This window comes from Bufo gargarizans, chromosome 2 (assembly GCF_014858855.1).
Source record: "Bufo gargarizans isolate SCDJY-AF-19 chromosome 2, ASM1485885v1, whole genome shotgun sequence".
In the NCBI taxonomy this organism is placed as follows: domain Eukaryota; kingdom Metazoa; phylum Chordata; class Amphibia; order Anura; family Bufonidae; genus Bufo; species Bufo gargarizans.
In genome coordinates this window covers 595,713,922-595,729,532 of record NC_058081.1, presented here as the reverse complement: position 1 = coordinate 595,729,532, position 15,611 = coordinate 595,713,922, and positions in this window count along the sequence as shown.

The following is a 15,611-nucleotide window of genomic DNA, read 5'->3' as shown; positions in this document are numbered from 1 at the left end:
CCCCCTGTCACTTATTAACCCCTTTTGAACCACTGATCACCCCTGATCACCCCATATAGACTCCCTGATCACCCCCCTATCATTGATCACCCCCCTGTAAGGCTCCATTCAGAGGTCCGTATGATTTTTACGGATCCACTGATACATGGATTGGATCCGCAAAACACATGCGGATGTCTGAATGGAGCCTTACAGGGGGGTGATCAATGACAGAGGGGTGATCACCCATATAGACTTCCTGATCACCTCCGTCATTGATCACCCCCCTGTAAGGCTCCATTCAAACGTCCATATGAATTTTACGGATCCACTGATACATGGATTGGATCCGCAAAACACATGCGGATGTCTGAATGGAGCCTTACAGGGGGGTGATCAATGACAAGGGGGTGATCACGCATATAGACTTCCTGATCACTTCCCTGTCATTGATCACCCCCCTGTAAGGCTCCATTCAGACGTCTGTATGATTTTTACGGATCCACTGATACATGGATCGGATCCGCAAAACACATGCGGACGTCTGAATGGAGCCTTACAGGGGGGTGATCAATGACGGAGGTGATCAGGGAGTCTATATGGGTGATCACCCCTCTGTCATTGATTACCCCCCTGTAAGGCTCCATTCAGACGTCCGCATGTGTTTTGCGGATCCGATCCATGTATCCGTAAAAAATCATACGGACATCTGAATGGCGCCTTACAGGGGGGTGATCAATGACGGAGGTGATCAGGGAGTCTATATGGGTGATCACCCCTCTGTCATTGATCACCCCCCTGTAAGGCTCCATTCAGACGTCTGCATGTGTTTTGCGGATCCGAAAATTTGTAATAAATATTATTGAAAACATTTAAAAAAGTTTGTGCGTGTTTTCTTAACTTTCTTGGGGGGGGGGGGGGAAGGGGGTGCCAAACAAAGGGTTCGCCCCGGGTGCCAAATGCTCTAGGTACGCCCCTGCATGACGCATAACCCGTGGACATTCCGGAGTTGAGAGAAGGACATATATGTCTGATATAAGACCCCTGGTGGAGGTCGAGAGTTTACAAAGTCGTTCAAACATTGTCGGAGTAGAGACCTTCGTATCATTAAATAGGGATCTAAGTAAATGCTGAATTTGTGTATGCTGCTATCTAGAGGACTCAGGTAGATTGTATTTTTCCTTAAGCAATTCAAACGGTATTGTCTCAAGGGTCCTATATTCCACTACATCAGCAAGTCTGAATAGTTTGTTGGAGAACCATGGCTTAAAAGATGTACATTGTAACCCTAACGGGAACACAGGATAAATTAAAAACGAGGTCATTGATTATTTTGAAGATATCAACGGGAATTTCTGCTTGCAACTTTTCCAGATATTGTATGTTAATGACATAGGACCCAACAACTGGATAGCGCAGTTGGCCGGTAATGGTGACCACAAAAGGGCATTAGGATGAATAGGGGCCAACCATAGCTTCTCAATTTCCATCCATCTAGAGAATGCCAGGAGGGAAGACCATGCAGGGATACGACGTAAATGTGTCGCCCAATAGTATTTAGTTACATCAGGGAGCCCTAGACCGTCTTGTGACTTAAGGGCGGTGAGAGTACTGCAAGAAATTCTATGTCTTTTTCCATTCCAGACAAACCTAAGGATGGAAGATTGCAAAGCTCTTAGATCTTTCTTGGGTATGGGAACTGGGATAGTTTCCATCACGTACAGTAATTTAGGCAATATGGTCATTTTGACTGCCGCAATGCGCCTCAGTAGAGAAATTGGCAAGGAGATCCATTTAGCCATAAGTGAATTAAGTTCTCAGAAGAGGGGAACAAAATTATAAGCATAGAGGTTATTGTAAGTTTTAGTTAACTGCACTCCCAGATATTTGAGGGTAGTATCGTTCCATTTAAAATGAAAATTACCCTGTAGGGTACTCAGTGCGTCTGGCGGGATATTAATGGTTAAAGCCTCTGCTTTTGATGTATTAATCTTATACCCAGACAGTCTGCTATATTCCCCTATTGTCCGAAATAGATTCGGAAGCCAAGTGTGTACGTTTGTCAACGTGAGAATGATATCATCAGCAAAGAGTGATAATTTAAATTTAAAGGACACCTTATTGACCTCTATTCCTTGAATATCAGGATGGGCCCGAATTAGCGCTGCCAAAGGCTCTATGCAAAGTATGAAAAGCAGAGGGGAAAGCGGGCAGCCCTGCCTAGTTCCGTTTTGAATAGTTATCATGCGAGCATGCGTCGTTTTCACATAGGCTGTTGGGCGTGCATAAAGAGCACGAATGGCAGTCAGGAAAGACCTCCCTATAACAAAACACCGTAATGCGGAAAACATAAAAGGCCAACTGAGGCGATCAAAGGCCTTTTCTGCATCAAGGCCTAATACTAACGCTTGTTGTTTCCGTCTGTTAACAATGTCTATCAGGTCTATTTTGTAATATACTTTAATTACTAAAATCATACATTTCTATTAGAAAAATAGCTCTAAAGTGGCCCATTTTCTTCTGTTTACAGAACAGTGGAGACTTGCTTAACACTGACTGTGTTATGTAAACAGAAGACAGAGGAGAGTTGCTAAGGCTCAAAATGGGCCACTTTACATAAATAAAAATAGAATGGCAGTTACACTTAAAAGGGATTTTGTCAGCTAGTTTGAGCCTATAGAGCTGAGGACAAGTGCTGCTAGATCACCACTAGCACGTCCACAATATACATTTCCTATTCAAGGAGCCCAGCCTTGCCCACTGTAAAGGAGCCTAGCACCGCCTGCATCCTCTGAATCTCCTCCTTGCTCCTCCGACGTCACAGAGTTGAAGGGCTGTAATCTCGCGTATGCGCGAGTATGCCGCATGTGAGTGCCAGCATGGTGTTCCTTCCCTGTGCTGGCATCAGCCTCAGGGAACGAACTGCGCATGCGCTAGCTGGCATGCGCGAGATTACGGCGCTTCAACTATGTGACATCAGGGGAGCAAGGAGGAGATTCAGAAGATGCGGGCGGTGCTGGGCTCCTTCACAGTGGGCGTGGCTGGGCTCCTGAAACGTTGGTAACAGCCCCTTGGGCTCCTTACTATCCTCATTTGCATATACAGTACAGACCAAAAGTTTGGACACACCTTCTCATTCAACGAGTTTTCTTTATTTTCATGACTATGAAAATTGTAGATTCACACTGAAGGCATCAAAACTATGAATTAACACATGTGGAATTATATACATAACAAAAAAGTGTGAAACAACTGAAAATGGCATATTTTAGGTTCTTCAAAGTAGCCACCTTTTGCTTTGATTACTGCTTTGCACACTCTTGGCATTCTCTTGATGAGCTTCAAGAGGTAGTCACCTGAAATGGTCTTCCAACAGTCTTGAAGAAGTTCCCAGAGATGCTTAGCACTTGTTGGCCCTTTTGCCTTCACTCTGCGGTCCAGCTCACCCCAAACCATCTCGATTGGGTTCAGGTCCGGTGACTGTGGAGGCCAGGTCATCTGGTGCAGCACCCCATCACTCTCCTTCATGGTAAAATAGCCCTTACACAGCCTGGAGGTGTGTTTGGGGTCATTGTCCTGTTGAAAAATAAATGATGGTCCAACTAAACGCAAACCGGATGGAATAGCATGCTGCTGCAAGATGCTGTGGTAGCCATGCTGGTTCAATATGCCTTCAATTTTGAATAAATCCCCAACAGTGTCACCAGCAAAGCACCCCCACACCATTACACCTCCTCCTCCATGCTTCACGGTGGGAACCAGGCATGTAGAGTCCATCCGTTCACCTTTTCTGCATCGCACAAAGACACAGTGGTTGGAACCAAAGATCTCAAATTTGGACTCATCAGACCAAAGCACAGATTTCCACTGGTCTAATGTCCATTCCTTGTGTTCTTTAGCCCAAACAAGTGTCTTCTGCTTGTTGCCTGTCCTTAGCAGTGGTTTCCTAGCAAATATTCTACCATGAAGGCCTGATTCACACAGTCTCCTCTTAACAGTTGTTCTAGAGATGTCTGCTGCTAGAACTCTGTGTGGCATTGACCTGGTCTCTAATCTGAGCTGCTGTTAACCTGCGATTTCTGAGGCTGGTGACTCGGATGAACTTATCCTCCAGAGCAGAGGTGACTCTTGGTCTTCCTTTCCTGGGGCGGTCCGCATGTGAGCTAGTTTCTTTGTAGCACTTGATGGTTTTTGTGACTGCACTTGGGGACACTTTTAAAGTTTTCCCAATTTTTCAGACTGACTGACCTTTATTTCTTAAAGTAATGATGGCCACTCGTTTTTCTTTACTTAGCTGCTTTTTTCTTGCCATAATACAAATTCTAACAGTCTATTCAGTAGGACTATCAGCTGTGTATCCACCTGACTTCTCCACAACGCAACTGATGGTCCCAACCCCATTCATAAGGCAAGAAATCCCACTTATTAAACCTGACAGGGCACACCTGTGAAGTGAAAACCATTTCAGGTGACTACCTCTTGAAGCTCATCAAGAGAATGCCAAGAGTGTGCAAAGCAGTAATCAAAGCAAAAGGTGGCTACTTTGAAGAACCTAGAATATGACATTTTCAGTAGTTTCACCATTTTTTGTTATGTATATAATTCTACATGTGTTAATTCATAGTTTTGATGCCTTCAGTGTGAATCTACAATTTTCATAGTCATGAAAATAAAGAAAACTCTTTGAATGAGAAGGTGTGTCCAAACTTTTGGTCTGTACTGTATATATAAAATTGTGAGGCAAGGTAGCAAGAAATAGCTGTTTTGGCACTGTTTTTATTTTTTGTTATTTACAACATTTATCTGACAGGTTAGATCATGTGGTATTTTTATAGAGCAGGTTGATATGGACGCGACAATACCAATATGCCTTCCATGCCATCGGGTCTCCATCACAGCAGCACGGGGACCCGATGGCAGCGCAGATACCTGCCCGAGATCGCTTGTGCCGCGGTCAGCGCTGACCGCGGCACATGAAGGCTTAATGCGCTGGTGCATGCAGCAGGGGTCCAGCTATCAGTGACAGCTGGACCCTTGCCGCTGATCGGGTGGGCGCAGCTCCTGCACCCGCCCGATCCCCATGAAGTACATGTACGTCATGGGTCCTTAAGGGGTTAAAAATGGCACGTTGCCTTTGTATTGTAAGCAAAAACTATTTTTATTTTCATCTTTTACATTTTAAAAATAAAAAAGGAAAAGGGCCCGAAGCAAAACTTTGGGCACTCTGAATGGTTAGTACTAGAGATGAAAGAATTTCAAAAAAATTTGATTCGGATAGTTTTCCGAATTTTCCCCCAAAAAATGTGGTTCAACTCGAATTTATTCATGGCGAATTGCGTTAATAAAAGGCTATTTACTGGCTGCAGAGGGCCTTTATAGTGGTGTAGAATACTGTGCCTTGCAGTAACACGTATAGGGAGTCTGCTGTGGTAGTGAAACAATACTGCGAGTTAGTATGACATGCAGATGACAGGCGTCGCTCTTAGAATCACTGCACACTTCACTTATTTGGGCAAATAACTCAAGTGTCAACTCAGCCTTACAGGTCAATGTTAGCGCCAAGAAGAAGTGCACTCCTTTTACACTGTTGTCAGCTGATTCCACATAGATGTCTACAGAACCTGTTCTATTAAACACTTATACAAGTAGAGCCCCCCACCCCCGATAGAGTGGAGTAAGTGTCTGCAGTTTGTGTTGACGTCACTGATTATTTTGCCCATCCTCTGATCCGTCAGAACAATAACCCCCCCAAAAACTGATCCTGTCTGTGGAGCATCCGCCTTCACTCAGTCAGCATTTGGTCAGTAATCCGTCAGTATTGTTAAAGTAAAAAAAAAAAAAAAAACAGGAGTGGATCCAAAACAGAGATGACACGTGAATGGAATATTTGCATGTCTTCTGTGTTTTGTACCCACTCCTGCTTTTGGCTACCAAATCATAAGCCAATTCTGAGGCGAAATAGGGACAATGTCATGTCACCACCTGCTGGTTCAGGTCCTGCTCCAGGTCTAGCTGCTGCTGAGTAGTTCTTCACTAGGCGGGTGAAGAAAGCTGCTCATCAGTCACTCTAGACTCAAGTTGCTGCTGATGGAGCTGGAAATGCTCCTAACCCCCCACCCCCCCCCCCCGCCACAGCAGCCATGGCAGAGGAATGTGAGAACAGAGAGCCACCCCAGTCAGACCTGCGAGAGGATGGACGATGGCGCAGATAGGCAGCGGCCAACTGACTACATAGGCTGTCTCTATAGTAGTTCAGTTTGTCCTCCCTCTCAGCGGGTGTAAAAATGGCCACCATTTTGGACCGGTAGCGAGGGTCCAGAAGTCATCCCTCTGCTGAATGCTGACAATCCAGCTGTGACAACGCAAGCAAGTGAGCATGCATCAGGCCATTTGTGCAAGTGACTCGGAGGGACTCCCTGCCTCCATCTCCACTGCATACTGCCACGGTGTGTCTGGGTCCTCTGCCTCGTCTTCCTCATCGCCCTGTAGTGCCTCTGGCTGCTCCTGCTTTTCTGTCACCTGTATAGAAAAACCACCCATTTCGCTACACATAGCTTGTGCTCCAATGTCCTCCTTCTCAAGTTCATCCCCCACAGGACTCATGTGGCCGTGAGATCTAGGCGCCACGTCTCCAGTCCCCTGACCAGCCAGATTTACCAGCATCTGTTCCAGGACATGATGCAGTGGAATGACGTTGTTCATCCCGTAGTCCTGGCGACTGACAAATAACATGGCCTCCTCAAAGGGACTGAGCAAACGGCAGGTGTCACGCATGAGCTGCCACTGGCTGACATCGAAGTTACACAGGGGAGTACTCCTGTCCGCTTGGGTCATCGAGAAATTGTTTATGGCCTTTATCTGTTCATATAGACAGTCCAACGTATGGAGGGTGGAAACGTTGCATATCAGCCTATGTTGGGGGATGCCGTTCTGCCGCTGCAGCTCAAGGAGGGTGTTCTTTGCGGTGTACGAGTGGATTAAGTTCATGCAAAGTTTCCTGGCCATTTTTAGGATGGCTTGCAGATGGGTTGAAAACTTCAGGAACCGCTTGACAACCAGATTGAACACGTGTACCATATAGGCCGCATGGCTCAGCCCTCCTTGACGCAGCGCCAACATGTTCTTCCAGTTGTCGGTCACCATGGTTCCGATTTTGAGTTGTCGCGGAGGAAGCCAGGATTTAATTCCTTGATGAAGGGCACGGAGCAGTTGTATGACTCAGGCAAACGAGGTACAGAACAGCGTGACACCGCCGTACCCTGCACATGTTGTATGCTGGAGGGGCACTGTGAATTGTCCCTGCAGTGGAGGCTGAGGACACAGTGGAGGATAAGGAGGCAGAGGCGGACATTGTCGCAGGACCAATGGCGTGAGAACGTGGAGGCGGAAGCAGTGTCACCTGGCCAAGTTGCTCGTTTGGCTGTGCAGGAACCACATTCACCCAGTGGGCCATAAAGGACATGTATTGTCCCTGACCGTAGTTACAGCTCCACACGTCGACGCTGCTGTGCGACAGGCTCAAGGACTGGCCCACCTTCTGTTCAACATATGTGTGCAGGGCTGGTACTGCCTTTTTGGCAAAGAAATTACAGCTTGGGACTCTCCACCTCGGCACAAGCCATCAGTTCTCAGAAAAGTGCAGTGTCCACCACTTGGAAAGGGAGGCAACTTGGCCAGGATTATATTATTTCATTGTTTAAAGAGGACGCCCAATCTTGGGCTTTTTCTCTGCTGACCCGATCACCGTCCCTCCGGTCGGTAGATGAATTCTTTAGAGCCTTATCTATGATGACCCGGATCGGATCTCTCAGGCCGAGACCAAGTTACGGGGTTTGCGGCAGGGAGAACGTTCTGCGGAGACCTATTGCTCTGATTTTAGGAGATGGGCTACGGATATAGAGTGGAACGATTCTGCTCTCCGTAGCCAATTCTGCCTGGGTCTCTCTGAGAGACTGCAGGACGCATTGGCTTTTCATGAAAATCCTGAGTCATTGGAAGCAGCTATGTCCCTTGCTGTACATCTTGATAGACGCCTGAGGGAGAGATCTAGGCGTCCTCACCTTAAGGACGTACTGTCCAAAAAGGGTACTGCTTCCTTTGACACTTATGGTGGAGAGACACGGGTGGTTGTGCCTTGTGATGAGCCTATGCAGTTAGGAGGAGCTACTCCTGGAACTACTGGCAAAAGCTTGGGTCATGTGAAAGGAGTCTGCTTTTGTTGTGGCAAGAAGGGACATTTTGTGAATATTTGTCTGTACTTGCAGCATCAAGGTGTAAACAAAAAGAAAAAAAAAGTTTAATCCCCAAATTACTATTGGTAGTGTGGATGGGGAGCAAGAAAACCTGCTTTTGTCTTTTACTGGTAGTACCCATTTTCTCCTGTCTGTGGCACTAGAGTCCAAAACTGTGAAAATCCAAGCATTTATCGACAGTGGGGCAGGAGTTAACTTGATTGATGGACAGTTTGTACGCATTCACGCGTTGACTACTAATGAATTAGAGAATAGTATCTCTGTCTTTGCAATTGACTCAGCACCTCTCGCCCAAAATGCCTATCGCAGGTAGTGAATGACATTAATTTAAGAGTGGGTGATTTGCATCAGGAATCTATCTCCTGTTATGTGTTGGAGGGTCTGCCTGCTCCGTTGGTGTTGGGCTTACCATGGTTAAGCAAACATAACCCTAACATCGATTGGCAAACGAGACAGATTCTCGATTGGAGTGATTTTTGCATGGACCTACTTTCACACTTGCGTTCGGAGCGGATCTGTCTGGTATCTGCACAGACGGATCCGCTCCTATAATGCAAACGATGGTATCCGTTCAGAACGGATCCGTCTGCATTATATGTCAGAAAAAAGTCTAAGTCTAATTGTTAGTCAGACGGATCCGTCCAGACTTTACATTGAAAGTCAATGGGGGACGGATCCGTTTGAAATTGCACCATATTGTGTCAACGTCAAACGGATCCGTCCACATTGACTTATATTGTAAGTCTGGACGGATCCGTTTGGCTCCGCACGGCCAGGCGGACACGAAAACGCTGCAAGCAGCGATCGGGTGTCCGCCTGCTGAGCGGAACGGAGCCATACTAATGTATTCTGAGCGGATCCTTATCCACTCAGAATGCATTGGGGCTGTACGGATCCGTTCGGGGCCGCTTGTGAGTTCCGTTTGAAGCCCGAATGCAAGTGTGAAAGTAGCCTTAATGCATCGTTCTCTATGGTTACCACTAAAACTATACCCTCGTTCATTTCAGAATTTTCTGATGTGTTTTCTGAGAGTGGTAATCAGGAGTTGCCTCCGCACCGGGAGTATGACTGTCCCATCAATCTTATTCCCGGAGCTAAATTGCCCAAATCTCGGTTGTATAATCTTTCGAAACCCGAAAGAAAGGCTATGCGAGAGTATATCACCGAGAGTTTGGCAAAGGGACATATTAGACCATCCAAGTCCCCAGTGGCTGCTGGATTTTTTTTTGTAAAGAAAAAGGATGGTACCCTGAGACCATGTCTAGACTTCTGTGAGCTCAATCGTATTACCGTCCGTAATCCTTACCCCCTTCCTTTGATTCCGGATTTGTTTAGTCAGATTGTCGGTGAAAGGGGTTCTCTAAATTGGATCTGAGGGGGGCATATAATCTGGTAAGGATCAAGGAGGGGGATGAGTGGAAGACCGAATTTAATACCCCTGAGGGTCATTTAGAAAACCTGGTCATGCCCTTTGGGTTAACCAATGCTCCTGCGGTTTTTCAACACTTTGTCAATGACATCTTTCATCATCTGGTGGGGAGGTTTGTTGTTGTATACCTTGATGACATACTAATTTATTTGCCTAAAATGGAGACTCATCAGGATCATGTGAGACAGGTGTTACAGATCCTAAGAGAGAATAAGTTGTATGCTAAGATGGAAAAGTGTGTATTTGCTGTACAGGAAGTGCAATTTCTGGGTTACCTGCTCTCATCCTCAGGTTTTCATATGGATCCCGAGAAGGTCCGTGCCATGTTGAACTGGGATGAACCCGAAAATCTGAACGCGCTTATGCGGTTTTTAGGGTTTACCAACTACTACCGTAAATTTATCTTGAACTATTCATCGGTGGTTAAACCTTTAACAGACATGACTAGGAAGGGTGCTGATATTTCTATCTGGTCTGATGCGGCATTACAGGCCTTTTCTGCTATGAAAGAATGTTTTGCTTCGGCCCCTATTCTGGTGCAACCAGACGTGTCTCAGCCATTTACTGTTGAGGTTGACGCATCTGAGGTAGGGGTAGGAGCAATATTGTCGCAGGGTCCTTCACCCAGTAAATGGCGCCCATGTACATTTTTCTCTAAAAAAAACTCTTGACTGCTGAAAAGAATTATGTGGGGAATAGGGAATTTCTGGCCATTAAGTTGGCGTTCGAGGAATGGCGGCATTGGTTGGAAGGAGCAATTCATCCTATTACAGTAATTACGGATCACAAGAATCTGGCCTACTTGGAGTCGGCTAAGCGACCAATGACGGCTAAGCGACCAATTTAACTTCATCGTAACTTACCGCCCTGGGGTTAAGAACGTCAAGGCTGATGCTTTGTCACATAGCTTTCCTGGGGGAAGGGGGGGGGGGGGAAGGGTGTGAGTCTAATGACCCTAGTCCCATTTTATCTGAGGGGGTGGTTATATCCGCTCTTTATCCTGATCTCGAGGCCAGGGTTTTGGAGGCACAGGAGGATGCTCCGGACTCTTGTCCTCAGGGGAAGTTGTTTGCTCCCTCCGAATTACGTCACAAGGTGTTTGAGGAACATCACTGTACGGTGCTTGCTGGGCACCCTGGGAGTAGATCGACTGTCAATATCATCTCTCGTAGATTCTGGTGGCCGGGTTGCGTAAATGTATTGAGGACTATGTGTCAGCCTGTGGTACCTGTGCACGTGCTAAGGTGACACATACTCGGCCTTCCGGATCTCTGCTTCCATTGCCCATCCCGTCCAGACCTTGGACCCATTTGTCCATGGATTTTATCACGGATTTACCGAATTCTTCGGGAAAGACCGTGATTCTGGTGGTTGTCGATCGTTTTAGTAAAATGGCACATTTTTTTGCATTACCTAGTCTACCCAATGCTAAAACTCTTGCGCAGGTGTTTGTCGACAATATTGTGAAACTACATGGCATTACCTCTGATGTGGTGTCCGATAGAGGGACTCAGTTTGTTTCCAGAGTACAGAGCGTTCTGTACTCGTCTGGGTGTACAATTGTCCTTCTCTTCGGCTTTTCATCCTCAGTCGAACGGACAGACGGAGTGCACTAATCTAAATCTGGAGACTTACTTGAGATGTTTTGTTTCAGAGAATCAGGAAGAGTGGTCTTCATTTTTGTCGTTAGCTGAGTTTGCTATAAATAACCGTAGACAGGAATCCACTGATAAGTCGCCGTTTTTTGGGGCATATGGGTTCCATCCACAGTTTGGTACATTTTCTGGTGCTCATAATTCTGGCATTCCTGAGGAGGAACGATTTTCTTTTTTGTCTTCTATTTGGCGGAAAATCCAAAATAACCTGGAAAAGATGGGCAACAGGTATAAGCGTGCGGCTGACAGGAAACATATGAGTGGTCCGGACCTGAGAGCGGGTGATTCTGTGTAGCTGTCTGCAACTTCCTCAGGCATTGAAAATCCATAACGTTTTTCATAAATTATTGTTAAAGAAATGTCTTGAACCTGTTGAGCCGTCCTCCTTGCCTCCCGCTCCTCTCATGGTGGACGGCAATTTAGAATTTCAGATCAGCAGGATTGTGGACTCCCGAGTTCTCCGGAGATCTCTCCAGCATCTCGTTCATTGGAGAGGGTACGGACCAGAGGAGAGGATGTGGGTTCCAGCGACCAATGTTAATGCTAGTCGTCTGGTGAAAGCATTCCACAGAGCTCATCCTGATAAGGTCGGTCCTGGGTGCCCGGAGGTCACCCGTAGAAGGGGGGGTACTGTCACATCGGTGACAGGTTTTAGAAGGTCTGAAAGATTATCTGCTCATTAGTGATCTGGCAGCTTCATTTGGTTTTTGAAAGAGCTGGAGTGTGGTTCTAGTTGAAGTCCTGTTCATCCATCAGCCTCAGAAGTTAAGTGTTCCGTTTGTTGTATTTTGTATTCCCCCCCACCTTTGTTGTTTACTAGGCCTCAGCGAGATGCTGGTTCCTTCATCAGGGAAGGAGCGGGTAGTCTCTGCCCTGTCATTACAATTAGGGCATCCGAGGGCCACCAGTGTTTTCTAGGTTCCTGTGTATGGGCATTTCTACCATCGAGAGGTGCCCATACAGATAGGAGTTAGGGCCAGGAACAGGGTTTTATAGGTGGTGACCCTTTTCCTTCCCTAGCGGTGAGGCCTAGTGTCTTTTCCCTTCCTTCTTGTTGTCTTTTGGTTTTCCCCCGTACTACATCCGTGACATCGCTTCGGTGATTGATTGTTGATGGAATGACTGACAAGGAGTAGTAGAGAGCAGGAGCATAAGGACCAGCAGATGATGGGAAGGACAGATAGCTCCCGTCGGCTGAGGTGGTGGAGCCTTGACTGCCTGATATTAGATGCGTGCCACTGGGTGAAGCAGTGGTTGCTGCGGCAGGCTAGACCACCACATCGAAGCCACGGTTCTCCCAGGCCACTTTATGGTGACACTGCATATGTTGATGCAGGGCCGTGGTGCCAACATTGGCACCCTGGCCAAGCTTCACCTTCTGCCCACAGATTCTACAAATGACCATGTTCACCTCCTCCGGCAGCTTAAAAAAAAACTGCCACATCGCCGAGTAGGTGATTTTACCCTCTACACTCCGAACTGAGTGGCTGCTACAGCTCCTGCTGCCATGAACCCCTTCACCACTACTTTCCGGGCACGTTTGGCTCCCGACCTCTTACTGCTGCCACCCTGGTGACTCCCGGCCACGCTAGCGACTTGCTGGCTCCGCTGCTGCCTCACGGGCAAGCTGCCACCCTCTTCTCCCGATGATGATGAAGCTCCTAATTCACCCAGCTCATCATCGAGTACTGTCTGCACGTCACTGATGTCCTCCTCAACGGTCTCTGGGTCAAGAGCTTGACCGCTCGCAACACCAGCTCCCACGCCACTCTACTCATCACTATTTGCCCACCTACCGCAGGAAGCAGCAGATGTCTCCTCCACTTCTTGATTGGCCAGTAGCTGCTGAATGTCCTCTAGTAGCTCGTCCTCGCTGTATAGTGGAGCGGAGCTCACAGCATATAATACCGTATTTTTCGCCCCATAAGGTGCACCTAGGTTTTAGAGGGGGACAATAAGAAAAAATATTTTTCATGACACCTCAGGTCAATCCACCAATCAGACCCCCAATGTTAATAAGACCTCAGATCAGACCCCCAATCAGATCTCAATATGCCCCCAGCCTCATATGAAATAAAATAAAAACACTCACCTTTCCTGCTCCGGATGCCGCCGCTCCTCACCTCCCGCGCTCGGTCTTCCTTTCCTGCTCTGGATGCCACCTCTCCTCACCTCCCGCGCTCGGTCTTCATCCTCTTCAGTCTGCTGTGAGCCGGTGCGCACAGTGTGAGGTCACAGCGCGCCCTCACACTGTGCGCAGCCCTGCACAGCCGACAGCTGAGGATGCGGCGAGTACACAGCCTTCACCGCTTCCCGGTCCTATTGAATCCCTTCCAAAATGGAGGCGCTTCATTAGTATTCGCCCCATAAGATGCAGGGGCATTTCCCCCTACTTTTTTGGGGGGGGGGGGGGGGATGTGTCTTGTGGGGCGCAAAATACGGTACTTGTCTGGCTGAGGGAACAGAAAAGGACAGAGGCAGGTTGAGGACAGGTGAGTGCACAAGGCCTGCTCCCGGGCCATGCCAACTAAGGGTTGTGTGTGACAAACCCACGACTCTTGGCTGGGGGTGTCTGATGTCACTTGGGACGAAGTGGATGACCGAGTCAACCATTCAAAAACCGCTGGGTTGCTGGTCAAGACACGACCGCTAGATGACACCGGGAGCTCAGGCCTCTCGCTGCGACCTGTGCCTGCGCCAGAACCATTTAGGCCTCTGACACTCCCCTGTGCAGAGCCTGGCACTTCTGTGTCTGACATACTGTTAGATCAAATAAATAAAAAGGAAATTAAAACACCCCAAAAAAGTCAGTAATTTTCTCACTTCACCACACAATGGCTAATAAGCCCTTTTTTCCCAGTAATACACGCCACAGAAGGTTTTAGAACATATAACTGCACTGCTGAATGGCAAATAATATATATTTTTGTGCCACTAATACACGCCAAAAAGGGCTTTAGAACATATTTAAAACAGATTTTTTTTTCTTTAGAACATATAGCTGCACCGCTGTACGGCAAATATTTTTTTTTTTGCCACTAATACACGCCATTTTCTCTGTTCACCACACAACGGCAAATACTTTTTTTTGTGTCACTAATACACACCAAAAAGGCCTTTAGAACATATAACTGCATAGCTGAACGGCAAATAATATATCTTTTTTGCTACTAATACATGCCAAGAAGGGCTTTAGAACATATAACTGCACCGCTAAACGGCAAATAAGATATATTTTTTTGTCACTAATACACGCCAAAAAGGGCTTTAGAACATATAACTGCACTGCTGAACAGCAAATAATATATCTTTTTTTTGCCAATAATACATGCCAAAAAGGGCTATAATTCTCTCACTTCACCACACAACGGCAAATACTTTTTTTCCACTTATAAACTCCACAAAAGGCTTTGACCATATAACTGCACCGCTGAACGGCAAATATATATTTTTGTGCCACTAATACACGCCAAAAGGGCTTTAGAACATATAACTGCACCGCTGAACGGCAAATAATATGCATTTTTTTTGCCACTAATACACACCAAAAATGGCTGTAATTCTCTCACTTCACCACACAATGGCAAATACTTTTTTTGTGCCACTAATAGACGCCAAAAAGGGCGTTAGAACATATAACTGCACTGCTGAATGCCAAATAATACTGTATATATTTTTTTGCCACTAATACACGCCAAAAAGGGCTTTAGAACATATAAATGCACCGCTGATCTGCAAATAGGCCCTTACTTTTTTCCACTTATACACTCCACAAAAGGCTTTAGAACATATAACTGCACAGCTAAACGGCAAATAATATATTTTTTTTGCCACTAATACACGCCAAAAAGGGCTTTAGAACATATAACTGCACAGCTGAACAGCAAATATATATATTTTTTGCCACTAATACACGCCAAAAAGGGCTGTAATTTTCTCACTTCACCACACAACAAATACTTTTTTTGTGCCACTACTACACGGCAAAAAGGGCTTTAGAACATATAATCCCTAAACCACCCCCCCCCCCCCCCCAAGTCCTAATCCCTGTCCCTATCCGATTTTGCCTATGACGAACAAATTATGACTTTTTTTGTCACTTTTAACTGGCTTTTTTTCCCCTTTTTTCTGCACCACTTTTTTTGTGTGCAAGCTGTGAACGGCAAGTGCTGATCAGTCCATAATCCACTGTGCAGATATTTTTTTCATCTGTGCTTTTTTTTTGTTAGAATCTTATATTTATATATATATATATATATATATATATATATATATATATATATCTCATCAATTGAT